The following is a 15,005-nucleotide window of genomic DNA, read 5'->3' as shown; positions in this document are numbered from 1 at the left end:
CTAATATAAGTACTTACACAAGACATACCTAGATACTGAATATATTTCAATATATATTCTACACAGGGGGTTTTATTTATTATATTTTATTACATTAACATAACTCTTATGACTATATACATTATATTCTCAGCGCCCTTAAGTCTTGACGACTTGTCTGGAAGCTTACCTACTTACCTAATTCGAGTCGAGTTCAAATTGAAAAATTAAATAAAAATATCTAAGTAACTTAAAGCGATATTTTCGTCAATTAGAAGAATTTCTCAAGGCCTAGCTGAGACAATATTTGCCACCCCATTAAAAGTATCAAAATGAGCAGTTTGCCTCAACATTTTACAAACGGGTGCCAACTATCAAGAAATAGGAACGAAATATGTAACTAAATACCTTTGAAAGGTTTACATAAGAAATTAGATAATAAAATTAAACCTTGCCTATTCATCGTCAGCAAGGTAGATACTAACCTACCTACGTATAATAGGTAGGATATTTATTGATATCCTATGTCAATAGAGCCGTAAAAATCGGCTTATATCTACAACCGGTACGACCGCCTTCTATACGGAAGATCTGGTCGAATTCGATCGAAATTCTAACTCTAACTTTTCGGTGCTTATGGACTAAGCCAGCGCGTGCCAGACCTTCGTTATTTTATAAAAGCTGAAAGTTTATCTGCTTATTGTACAGGTAAAGCCATTTCACATGATACCCCACTTGGCATAGTTATACTTACTTGGAAAGTTAAAAATACACACAATTACACAAGCTCACGGTTTTCGGATCTTTTCCTTCACTTGTGATATAAGACTTGCCTATCTGCCTTTTATGATTCTAGGTCAACGGGAAGTATCCTACAGGTTTTCTTGACACAACAGACAGACAGACAACGAAGTAATCCTACAAGGGTTCCTTTTTCCTTTTGAGGTACGGAACCCCAAAAAAATAACTGAATGACCGTCTTTAACACCGGAAATGATTCGCTAAATAAATCAAAATTGCACTATTAGACGAACGCCCATCAAAACTGCAAAGGGACCGACACTGCTTTGCTATTCATTAGGATAACGAATTGATGGGCCAAAGACAAACCATAATTTGTGACCAATTTCCCGTCCTACTCTGGAATCTTTCTACGATATAATTTGCGGAAGCGCCCGAGGATATAATATTGCTGCTTCATTCATAAAATATCTAGTAGGTAAGTACCTGGTACAGTCAACGCCAGATATTTTACTTTAGGTATATATATCTACGCGACCTACAAGCTTTTTTTTCTTATTATGAATGCCAATGAACCTAATTTATGACTAACTAGCTGATGCCCGCAGCTTCGCCCGCGTGGATTGGCCAGATCCCCTGCAGCATCAGGATTGAGGAGTTGGAATCCAATTTTTTTATGAAACAATGTCACAAAGTTCCTCTATCGATTAAAAAAAAAATTACGCAAATCGGTTCAGAAATCTCGGAGATTTCGGTGTACATAGGTAGAAAAACACAACTCCCTTTTCGAAAGTCGGTTAAAAAAGTAGCCTATTTTACGCCCTGGTCAATCCTCTACTTGTCTGTGAAAATCCCGTCAAAATCGGTTCAGCCGTTCCAAAGATTAGCCTTTTCAAACAGACAGACAGACAGACAGACAGACAGACAGACAGACAGGCAAAAATTTTAAAAACGTGTGATTCAGTGTTGGTATCGTTCAAATAACCATATGAGCTTAATATGAGGTAGTTATTTCGAAATTACAGACAGACACTCCAATTTTATTTATTAGTATAGATAAGTAGTTTAACTACTTTATAGCGATCTACATCAAGCATCGAATTCGTAGAATTTCATTTGGGTAATATCGAACAAAGCCTTACAACTTTGCGACATGATATCAACCACGAAACATTCAATTACGTCAACGTTTACCTAACATTTAACTTTTTTATATTTTCTTCGGAATAGTATTAGATACCACGTCATGCATTGCCAGAAACTTACGAGTATAAGTATCTGGTAACCCCTTGGCAGACACCCTTAAAGTTTAAGGGTGTCTGGCAGGGGGTTGCCATGATCCTAAGTATCTGGCAATACATGACGTCATTTCTGATATTCCGAAGAAAATATAAAAAATTAGACTTTGTGCTTTGACGTTAGATTTTTTATGCCTCTATTACCTACCTGTTATCTCCCTATTACCTACCTGTTATCTACCAAAGCCACCACGATCCAAACTTCATAGTCGCTGATCGTTTCTCCTGGGGACATATCAAGATCAAACCGCGAGTTCCCTCTCTCAAGTTCACTCTGGTGCCTGATACTAAACCGTACTTTTGACAAGACAGTTGACAAATACAGCAAATATGGCGAGACCCTTTTCAAATTATGCATTATACCAAAACTTATTCACAACTAATTACGTCAATAAATATGACGCTGACTGTACCCTACAAAGTACCTGATGGCACCATTGAGCTCAGGTCAACAGCCCAAAAGAAATATTTAGTCGAAAAGAAATCGACACAAGTGTACCTTTTATCAGAATTCGTTTACCGACGTTTAAACACGACTTAGCATTTTATAAACACGAAAGTAATAAATATGAAAGCGTCCGCAAATGTTCATTCCATTTTACGAACCGGTGATATTGCTCCTCACTGTCAACTCCGACATTTGGTGACAGAACTTTCAAATACCTATTCGTTTTATGATATTCATAAAATGCTAATGTGCCTTGTTCCGGATTTGTTTCTGCTAAATTTATGGCTCGCGGCGATGAACTGAGAGTCGGCAATGGCGCATGTAATTAACACTAATTAGCACCTGACTAAAAAATTACACACAACCAGAATTTACATACACGAGACAGAGAAACGAAAAACATATAATTGGGACAACGGTATTTGTCTATTGTATACGTATAAACGAAGAGATTTTATCAGATTAGGTGCTAATGGAGGCAAACCATCTTCTATCTTTAAAGGCTCATCAATCTACCGAGCCTACGAGACTTTGGAAAGTTGCGCAATGAAAACGGATATTTAAAATTGGTACAATAAAACGCTTAGGCCCAATAGGTTTATCGGGCTCACTTCCTATGGGCGCGCTAATAACCAAAACAAACAATCACGATGGACACAAAGCGGGGCAAATAAGCCTAAAAAGCGCTAATATAAAAAAGTGTGCCCGTTTTTATAACGCCACGAGCAAGTGTGAGGTCGAGACGAGGAATGTTGGCGCCTGTCTGAGTACGTATACCTGTCCGTTTATCAATGGGCCGTGGACAATAAGACGAAATAGGAACGAGAAAAAATATCCAAAAAGCGCTTCATCAATCCATTGCGTCCGGCAAGGGTTGTCGCCTTCACTTACTCCGCCGATAGCCTATCTCACTTCGTTTGCACATTACAGTCTTATCACACCTTTCCATTTACAAATTATGCTTTAAATGCTTTATGTTCGTGGTTAGCGAACGTTTATCTACGACAATAAACCTCGCTCTATACCAGCCGATCACTATTCACCTCACCTGCGATATTTCCTTTGCCCCGAACACTTTCTTATCCCGTATTAAAACAGCATTGAAGGAGGCAGTCCGAGTCCGCTAGCGCGTATAGGCAATAAGTTTCCGACATTGTCACATGTAGGCTCGCCACCCCGGCGCGGGGCGACGTAAATATCCCGAGTAAAGCCTAACAACTCAAGATGAACACGACAAAACTGATAAGAACCGCCGCGCCTCGCCCGAGACATCCCAATTTAGTGCCGGCCCACAGATAACGCTATTATACAGCTTTTAACTATACTGGCGATACGCTAAATGTGTTTAAAATCACCTTATTGTGGGGTTTTTACGATAAAAGAATGTGTTAGTGGGTTGGGATATCAGTCGATTACTCATTTAATTCGAGAAACGGAAAGATGCATTGCATTTGGCTGTACCAAACAATATGGATGTAAGTAGGTTTGCCCGATTACGTAGGCGTGTGTTTTTTGATAGTAGAAGCTGTTGCATTGAAGAAAATTATTTTGCCTGTGCTGTCAATACAATCCGTTCGCCTACACGCTGCAGCTTACAACGTCTGAAACAACGTCCGTAGGGCACATAGTTATGATATTTATGTGAATATAATGTAAAATCTGTGCGAAGTTGCTTTTCACAGAACTTACTTATACAATCGTGATGGAATACAATTTTGTCTTTTATTGAAATATTCTGAACCAACTTTGAATGCAATAAATTTTTTATTGATAAAGATCGTCATCATTATTACTTACCTATTACTTATTGAGAGTAGGTATTGTTGTCGCACCAACATCACACTAATATTATAAAGGCGAAAGTTTGTATGTGTGTGTGTGTGTGTGTGTGTGTGTGTATGTGTGTGTGTATGTTTGTTATTCCTTCACGCAAAAACTACTGGTTGGATTGGGTTGAAATTTAGAATGGAGATAGATTATACTCTGGATTAGCACATAGGCTACTTTTTATCCTGGAAAATCTAAGAGTTCCCACGGGATTTTTAAAAAACCTACATCCACACGAACGAAGTCGCGGGCATCAGCTAGTAATTTCATAATTTAACCAAGACAATTCACTAACGATAAATTTTGCTCTTTATTCGAATATTCCTAACTCTAATTATATTATAGAAATATTTTTTGGTCTTTGTTTTCTGATGCTTCGTTTGGGTAATCGCGTTCTTTGTGTATTTAGGCTTTTAACCATCATCTTCGATGACGACGTCGATGATCATTGTTAAAAACTTAAATTACCATAGCTTAGATAACTTAGATTATGATGGCTTAGAAATTAGAATGAGGAGATCAGGCTTGTCCAAGTTTTCACAAAAATTTGCTTCAATGATAAACTCGTTTAGATGAAAAAAACATCAAGCAACTTGCAAATGTATCGAAAGAAATTATTATACTTTGATGGGTGCTATCCACACTCCAAACTAGAATAGGTAGGTACCATATGGGTAGGTGTTATGTTAATATCATCCCCCGACCCAAAAAGAGGGGTGTTATAAGTTTGACGTGTGTATGTGTATCTGTTTGTGGATGTGTGCTGGAAATGATGTACAGTGTACTTGGGTACATTTCAGTCGTGTTTGGTTTCCTTGTTTCTATATCGCAATTTTAGCGGTAGCATTCTGGGAGCACTCCACCATAATTGACCATGGATTCACATTTTGTTCGATTCATGCACACTAAATTTATATTAGGTGAACGTCCTCTAGGTCTTTTGCCTTTTAACCTGGCCATGTGCCACCAAACGCTCTATTGGACCTTTATTTCTGAAAATGTGTTCAAAGAACTTCAGAATTATTTATTATTTACTTAGTGTTAAGTTTTTAACAAGTGTAAATTAAAAATTTATAACACCCTCGACAAGTGAAGGTTATAGTAACTAGAAAAGACCTGATAACTTTCAAACGGCTGAACCGATTTTCTTGGATTATAGCTAAATAACACTCCAAGCCACCTTTCAAACAGAAAAAACTAAATTAAAATCGGTTCATTAGTTTAGGAGCTACGATGCCACAGACACACACGTCAAACTTATAACACCCCTCTTTTTGGATCGGGGGTTAAAAAGAGCAACATGGTCTACACAGTTTTGATGCTACAAAGGCTTAGACGCCGTGTGCGTCCGGCGTGGTCCGTTTTCCGTTTAACTAATTGAGCGAAAACGACACAACACACCATTCAGCGTCGAACTAATGAATGACCCTCGAAAAAGCCAATTTGTAGTTTTTTTAACGCTTCAATTTGTGCCCGTAAACCCAAAAAGTCCGGCCCGAAACCACAATCGAATTAGTGTCCCTTGTTCCGGAGATTACAGGACTGTCCGTCTGTTATCTCGGTCGTTCGTTATTTTATTGGCTTGTAGCGAGTAAGACGATAAACACGGCGCATAATGGCCCATAATGAATCGTCCCCGCTAGAGATTTGACTAATCATAAAGGTTTTATGGGTGACGCGGACGTTTCCGAATACTCGACCTGTGACGATATTAACTGCTTTTTAATATCTGAGCTTAGATGCGTAGGTATACTTAACAGTTTTATAATAGGCATAAAAATAGTACCTGTAAAAATAGTACTTGAAGAGGCTTAAAGGTCATTTGTAATTTTGGAAAAATATAGACCAAGAACCGGTGAAGTCCTTCGTTATTTTATAAAAGCTGAAAGTTTCTCTGCGTATTGTCCCCAACACAGGGTGGAACGATCAGCGACTATGAAGTTTGGATCGTGGTGGCTTTGGCAGTTAACAGGTAACAAAGGTGTACAAAATCTACGTCAAAGTTTAAATTTTTTTTTTCTGAGTAGTATTAGAAAGCACGTGTTGATTCGCCAGACACTAATATACTGGCAACCCCTGCCTAACACCCTTAAACTTTAACAAATTATTCAAGTTTTATTTTCATTTAAGTACCTACTCTACAATTAGATTCAATTAAAGGAAAATTGTTAGAACGAGTTATTCCAATGGAGCTGTTCCAAATAAGTACCTAAACATAACGAGATCCGCTCCAAAAAATGTTTATTCCAAATTGCTTCTAACTTGTGTCTGTTCAAAATTTCATTATAACAACAACGAAATAGCAGTAGGTACTTAACGGCTTTTCCATTCTACCCACATAATATAACGAGCCATAAAATTTTTATATTAATGAACAAAATGATACAAACAGCATAAAAGTCCATTCACGAGGCGAATTAAAAGTAAATTAAAATGTCTAAAATGTCAAATTGCGAGGACAAATGGCTTATTAGCGGCAGCTATTTGTGGCTGCCCATTACATCGTGTTGTAACAGATTCACACAACACATTGGGCAAATCTTGCAACGGATATTAGACCAGTTTTCCCCAAGCATTTGAGCTGAAAGGAACATAATAAGTATGTAACTTCGAAGACAATGGCATGAATATGGCACAATGTGGTCTCATGATGGGGGCGGTAGGTGGCTATGGAACTCACCGACTTCTTCACATAACTTCGTCGTGTTTGGATTCATTGGATTTGTCTTGCCAAGTACTACAGAACGAGAATAGAAAACAATATAATATATTTATTATTCAAGTAAACTTTTATAAGTGCTTTTGAATCCTGATGAAGAGAACAGAGATGATGTCTAGAGCCTCATAATAGAGCTAGGAAGTGATTATAGGAACCTCCAATCATAACTCATTTGTGTTTGGACTCATTGGATTAGTCTTGACATATTCGCTCATAGCTTAGATGTTGTGATAGCAATCACGCTCTAGTTAAATTACTTATTTATTTTGCGGTTAGTATTTTTTTAGATTAAAACTCTCGGATAACCCCTACGCGTTGGACCTGTGTTCTTCGCGTAGGTCTTGGGGGGACATTCCAATAATTCGATAAAAATATTCAAATACTACCTGCTTTTCTGAGTGACGCTTATATACTTGTGTGATAACGGACGATCTTGCCCTACGGTGTGAGAGACGGTCGCAGCCATGAAACATCCCACTGTTGTGAAATAGATACTGGTCGCTTTGCCACTAATGACTTCCCGTGTTTTTCTATACGCCAATTATTCCCCGTGGGTGAACATATAAGACATAGATAAGTACGAAAAAAAACCGGTCAAGTGCGAGCCGGACTTGCACACAAAGGGTTCCGTATCCGTATCATCGCACAAGATAGGTATATCTAACACTTTTATATAGAACACTGCAAGTTAATGACGGACTACGGCCATCGATGACTACGGCCATCTACAACTGATTTAGTAATATTTTTTTTTTTGTGAACACATTTTAATTTTTTTTTATGTAACCAGTCACGGTTTTCCTTGACTTGTGCTGTAAAACCTACCTATCTGCCAAATTTCATGATTCTAGATGAACGGTAAGTAGTAAGTAGATTTTCTTGACAGATACGACGGAAAAATGGGCAGATTATTTCATCTGTTTCCATCCTATGTACTGTGTTTGCGCCTAGCTTATAGTCCCAAATAAAAGTATATTTATTTTATTTATTTATTTATCCTACTATTATTTTTTCCTTTAGAGGCACGGAATCCCAAAAATCATATTTTTAAGTTAGTTTAAATTACTTAAATAATACGACTTTATTTTGAAGACAACTGTCAGAGATTGCCTAGGTATTTGGAAATGTAATCTTGTTTCACCTTTTTAATCAGATAGGTTTGCGCTTGACTGCGGTTTCAATTGATAGTAATTGGTAACTATCTCTGTACAAAACACTTAAAATATGAGCACTTGGTAAAGTTAGGTGGTTTCAGGTATTTGAAAATGCCATCGAAACTCTTTGATTTTCCGGGATAAAAGTACTTAGCCTATAATATGTCCGCTTCGGGGTGTAACTTATCTCTCTCTATACCTACCCTTCGAAATCATTTGAACGGATTATTGAATTACGGATGAGCTTTAAAACTTCCGTGGAAACTCGTTGATTTTTCGCAACAAAAGTAGCGGTTAAACGGATAGGCTGTGAAAAGTTAGCAGTCAGACAAACAGACTAACAGACAGACACACTTTCGCATTTATAATATTACTAGCTGATGCCCGCGACTTCGTTCGCGTGGATGTAGGTTTCTAAAAATCCCGTGGAACTCTTTAATTTTCCGGGATAAAAAGTAGCCTATGTGTTATTTGCCTAGGGTATCATCCATTCTAGATTTAAGCCAATCCGTCCAGTAGTTTTTGCGTGAAAAAGTAACAAACAAACACACATACTTTCGCCTTTATTATTAAGTGTGAAGTGTGATTGTGGAGTATGGATATGGGTTTCATAGTGGATAGGTACCTACTTGGGTACTCTTTTATCTTTGGGCATCGTACTTTAACTTATAGAGTGAGCGCGCGTCGTGGCAGCGTGGGCGGCGACACGTCCAGCCCATTTGTTCCGATGACGTCTCGCGTTTTATTATAATTCATTTACCATGTCCACGGGAGGTTGTTGCATAAACTCATAAATAGTAAGGTGTAAAATCAGTACCCGTGTTGCATAGCGATTAATTCACTCGGGCCGGGTGGCATTTACTTACCTACTGTCTTTCAGAACACTCTCATCTGGTATCGATAACTTTGTTGTCTGTCTGTCGGTCTGTCCGTCTGTCGTGTCTGTCAAGAAAACCTATAGAGAACTTCCCATTGACCTATAAATCAATTTGGCAGGTAGGTAGATAATAATTATAGGTCTTATAGCACAAGTGAAGGAAAATCCAAGAACCGTGAATCTGTGGTTACAATGCATAGTTTTTTTGACATTAGCAATGAATCTCTACAAACAAAGTTAGTTTTGCGGTTCATTAACAAAAGTGATTCTTACCGTTTTACTTCTTCTGAAGTACGGAACCGCACTCGGCCGGCTTTATTAAACCCGTATCCCTTATCAGTTTCTACACGGTATCGTACCGGAACGCTAAATTGCTTGGCGGCACGTCTTTGCCGTTAGGGTATCCTCTGGCACCCATCAGACCAGACCAGGGACAATTAAGAAATTCCAAATCCCCACCGGGAATCGACCCTGGGACCTCCGACTATTAAGACCACATCGCTCACCACTGCGCTATGAAGTTCGTCAAATAATGATGATGTTGCAAACTGCTCAAAATAAATACTTACTCAGAGGTACCTACCTGTTAAGAGGGCTCTCTCCGTCACTCGTTTCCACTCGTTTCATACAATCGTAGTTCCAATTTCATTTGAATATTAAGCAACCTAAGTCCATGAAATTTTGCAGACATATTCTAGAAACTAATATCTATGTCTGTGGTTTTCCAGATTTCTGTTAAAATATTCGGTTTCAAAGTTACGCGGTCTTAAAATTTTCATACAAATCTTGGAGCCCCTGTAATTTTAAAACTACATATTTTTAGAAAAATCTAAAACACCACAGACACAGATATTAGTTTCTAGAATATGTCTGCAAAATTTCATGGACTTTGGTTGCTTGATATTCAAATGAAATTGGAACTACGATTGTATGAAACGAGTGGAAACGAGTGACGGAGAGAGCCCTGTTAAAATGTTTAAATTACAAATTGAATGAAGCAAGCGCAGGTAGTAATCAATGTAGCTTCATAAATGGATTTTCCCATTTTATTAACAAATCACACGAACACAGCGATACAAATGAGCCACTAGATGTGGCGATGTTTATAGTAGCAACATATTCCAAAGAACATCGGCCCCTGTCAATCATAATTCCGCTTTAGACTCGGACCGTTTGTAAAAATTAAACTTGCGTGATAACTTTAAGGAACTTTAGTCCTACCGACCTAATTTCAGCCACAGCGGCCATCTCTACAGAGATTAGCCAACTGCGCATGCGCGTTATTATAGTGCACAGATTGTGCACGGTTGTGTGTGTGTGTGTGTGTGTGTGTGTGTGTGTGTGTGTGTGTGTGTGTGTGTGTGTGTGTGTGTGTGTGTGTGTGTGTGTGTGTGTGTGTGGTGTGTGTGTGTGTGGGTGTGTGTGTGGGTGTGGGTGTGTGTGTGTGTGTGTGGGTGTGTGTGTGTGTGTGTGTGTGTGAATGAATATAGGTGCAGGCGGCATGGGGGGCAACACCGCCAACTTCTTAACTCCGGGCTTTAGTACCTTGATAGTCTGTTCAAAGTTCTAACTTATCTATGTTCGTAGAAAGTTGATTAGTGCCTGCACCAAAAATATAGCCTCGATAGCTCAACGGTTGAGGAGCGGTCTGAATTCCGAAAGGTCGGCGGTTCAAATCCCACCCGTTGCACTATTGTCGTACCCACTCCTTGCACAAGCTTTACGCTTAATTGGATGGGAAAGGGGAGTATTAGTCATGATTAGCATGGCCAATATTCTTTAAGGAAAAAAAATGTTCATTGGAACATGTTGTTACTGTGAAGTGCCACATCTAACGAAACATTTATATCGCTGTACGAACAATACTTATTACAGCCGAGTATAAACACAGCTGAGGCAATTACTATGAAAATTAACCAATTACTTACTTACCTTTGTCCGAAACGGCCCCGAGCCGCGGAAGACATACGATTCAAGGAAACAAAATTATGAAATGACACATAACCTGTATAATAATTAACTACACTTATTTATGTAAAGAGTAAACGATCATGACTGTTATATCCGTTTCAAATACAAAAAAACGGTCGATTGCGAGTCGGGCCTCGCTCTTTAAGGATTCCGTACATTATTATAAGCTAGCCGATGCCCGCCACTTCGCCTGCGTGGATTTAGGTTTTACAAAATCCCGTGGGAACTCGTTGATTTTCCGGGATAAAAAGTAGTCTATGTGCTAATCCAGGATATTATCTATCTCCATTCCAAATTTCAGCCAAATCCGTCTAGTAGTTTTTAAGTGAAAGAGTAACAAACATACACACACACACATACACACAAACTTTCGCCAATGTGATATCATATTTTAGGTGTATGAAAGATTTATTTTCCGAGCTGGAATTTTAACGGGGATTTCTTTATTTTTTAAGATGAAAAATATATTCGTATCTACTCTACTCAATAAGCTCTAAGCAATGATACCCCACATAAAAATTATTATTTTTCGGCTCCTTTTTCATGTATGGGAGCCCACCTGAAAATAATTTAATTATTCAATTAAATTATTTTCAGGTGGGCTTTTAATTCAATATTTGGTATTGGGTTAACGTTCTACACCGAATACCAAAATTTCAGGTGTGTAACTCATTTCGTCTACGAGCTAGAGAACTGTGACATGCGGGTAAACAGACGGATAGACAGATAGACAGACAGACAGACAGACAAACAAACAGATAGACAGACAGATAGACAGACAGACAGACAGACAGACAGATAGACAGACAGACAGACTTCACCCTTTGGGTACGGCACCCTAATCTATACTAATAAATAAAATTGTCAATAATAATAGCAGGTCTGATTGCAGCCAAGCGCTAGCCTATAAATTAAAAAAAGCACAATTTTTTTATTTGCAATGGTGAATTCGCAGGTATCTTCTAGTTTTTGACAGATAATTGGGTCCTTTCTAAAATTATTTCCGAAGCGCAGTGCCCAAATAGCTGTGCGCCTTGTGCTTCCCTCTCGAGGGCGGAGAAAACCACAAACAATTACGTTTTATTGTTGAATAATACGAAAATAATCGGTGTGGTTAATTAATTTGAAAGAAATGCTATGCCAAATGGTCGGAAACAAATTCTAATATGAACATCCGACTTTACAATAAGTTTGTATGGCTTACCAAAATTCTCCAAGCATTCCTTTGCGGACGAAACTTCAATGAAAATCTCCGAGCGCAAAATTCCGCACTCGAGTTTTCATTCTCATTCTCATTCTCATCTCATTAAATTAAAAAAAAACTGTCAGTAGGCTAATCTAACCTAAGTCTCAAGCGCCTTTTTGAGGCATTAATATTTATCTTACATACATTGTGGGCATATTGTGGGCATAACAGACATCTGCAAGCATAACAATTTTTTAATTATTTTCAAAACGCAATATAGCCGCCAGCTATAGGTATGCACGTATGTTTTGCCCGTGTGTCTGTGCATGTGACATTTGGCACAACAGTTCCGGACCACATCCATACAATTTGGACTCAACCGCAATAATGCACTTCCAATTATTTATTTACTTACGAGCAGATATCCTATATTGACTTTCTAGTAGACTTTTTTAACAAGGATCTGTTCTTGACAGAAATATTTTTTCTTGCTTTCTTTCTTTATCTAAGGGACTCGGTCTATGTCGCCGCGCCGGGGGTTTATAAGTACATAGAATCAAATTATAGAATCTATAATTTTTATGATAGTTTTTTTTACCTACTTACACATTTATCAAGGATCTGAATATTTTCATGGTTCCATACTTAATGGCAAACATTAATTTTTATATATTAGTATCATAGGTCTACGACTTCGTCCCCCCAATTTCAAGCCCCTATTTTAACTCCTTATGTGTTGAATTTTCAAAAATCCTTTCTTAGTGCAGGTCTACACCATAATAGATATTTGCATGCCTCTCAGCCCGATCCGTCCAGTAGTTTAAGCTATCCGTTGATAGATCAGTCAGTCAGTTGAATTTTTCTTTTATATATTACTAGGTGATGCCTACGACTTCATCCGCGTGGATTTAGGCTTTTTAAAAATGCCATGGGAACTCTTTATTTTCCGCGATAAAAAGTAGCCTAGGTCCGTCCCCGGGATGTAAACTAACTCTGAGCCTAGCTAAGCATACAGGCTGACGGATAGACAGACAGACAGACGGACACGCACTCTTTCGCATTTATAATATTAGTATGGATAGATAAGATTACAATATAATAAGGAAAATTATATGTAAGAAATTCAATTATTGTGTTCAAGTCGTCTTAACCTCAAGCAACAATTTACACGAATAGGTACATAGCTATTATGTACATTGAAATAATAATCAGCGTTCATACACATGGCGCGTTGAATGCGCACCAAGTACCGGCTCTGAAGGATACATGGAGGCACGTACGAGTAAATGAATAAAATCGAGCCATACTGACGATTGGTCGTACGTGACCGCGAACCCATAATCTAGGGATAATAGTCCAGCACTAGCTTCAACGCGGATGCTCGAGTGACACATTGGTTGCAATTTAAATGAGAGTTCCGTACCATTGTACAAGGAATAACATTTTTTTCATGGCGGCCATTTTGAAATTTTTAACAAATGTGGTTATAACTTATAGCGGCAATAGAAACACATTTGCTGTGAAAATTTGAACTCTCTACCTATTACGGTTCACGAGATATAAGCGCGCTGACAGACAGACGGACGGACATCAAATCGAGCCATACTGACGATTGGTCGTACGTGACCGCGAACCCATAATCTAGGGATAATAGTCCAGCACTAGCTTCAACGCGGATGCTCGAGTGACACATTGGATGCAATTTGTATGTAAAAAAAATGATTCCGACGAATTGAGAACCTCCTTCTTTTTTGAAGTAGGTCAAAAATAGGCCAAATGCGAGTCGTATCCTACAAGAAATAACACTTTTTAATTTTTATTTGTTGTTATAGCGTTAGATATATGTAGGTATAGTTTCATGGTTACCATCTTTAGTAGAAATCAAAGAAATTTACCAAAAAAAACGTTACCTACCCACGGTCATTTCTTTGAAATATCACCTGTATTTTTGAATTAAAACCCTAATTTTATGTCCATATCACGTTCCCTCGGTGGTCGGTTGAACAATTACTACGTATAATCTATCATAAGTTTTTTCGATTGAGGAATAGCCACGCCTTCCGAATCGAGGCATAATAACAACCGTGAACTTTTCGAATGGGTAACGGTTTAAGCGACTTTCAAAGTTTAACATCTGAAAAATAGAGGATTACAGACGAATAGCAATCAACGGTTGCCGTTGAAACTTGAAGTATTATTAGCTTATCGTCCGCGGATCGCCTAACGACGGGCATCGTGCGCGCGCGCATTGGTGATCGCTGCGCCAATCGCCGTGCGCCGATCAACAATCGTTAGACCATCGATTCTTTTTGGTTATTACAATAATTCCGACACGATTGCGTCTAATTGCGCTGGTTTCCGACGATCGTGGAAGACAAAGCAGCTCTGATACGTCTATAATCTATATATCTAAATACAATCTAACATGAATAGGTACATACCCGATTGAAGTTTATAATGCTTCGCAATTATTGAGAAATCGATCCTTGTTGTGGAGATTATATCACGTCTGTTATAATCTTAATGTTTAAGTGTGTTGTTAGATATTATTTTGCCGAACGTGTTTTCCGTGCATCATTTGTTATATAGGTGTTTAAATGAGTAGCTACTATGATCGCATGAGAAGCTGGTACGGCGAAGTCGGTAATTGCTATTGATGTAAAGCTCCGAGATTATCCAGCGTCAAAGGAGCCAAGGCGTCCTCGCTAATTAAGTATGTGCCGGGAGTCCGCAAACTGCCAAAGTGCCATCAGGCTGCAACTCAAGTAAACCGCTTGCATGACAAACTTATGAATTATGATGCTG

The sequence above is a fragment of the Maniola jurtina genome, chromosome 4, assembly GCF_905333055.1.
Source record: "Maniola jurtina chromosome 4, ilManJurt1.1, whole genome shotgun sequence".
Classification (NCBI taxonomy): Eukaryota; Metazoa; Arthropoda; class Insecta; order Lepidoptera; family Nymphalidae; genus Maniola; species Maniola jurtina.
This window is presented reverse-complemented; position numbering follows the sequence as displayed.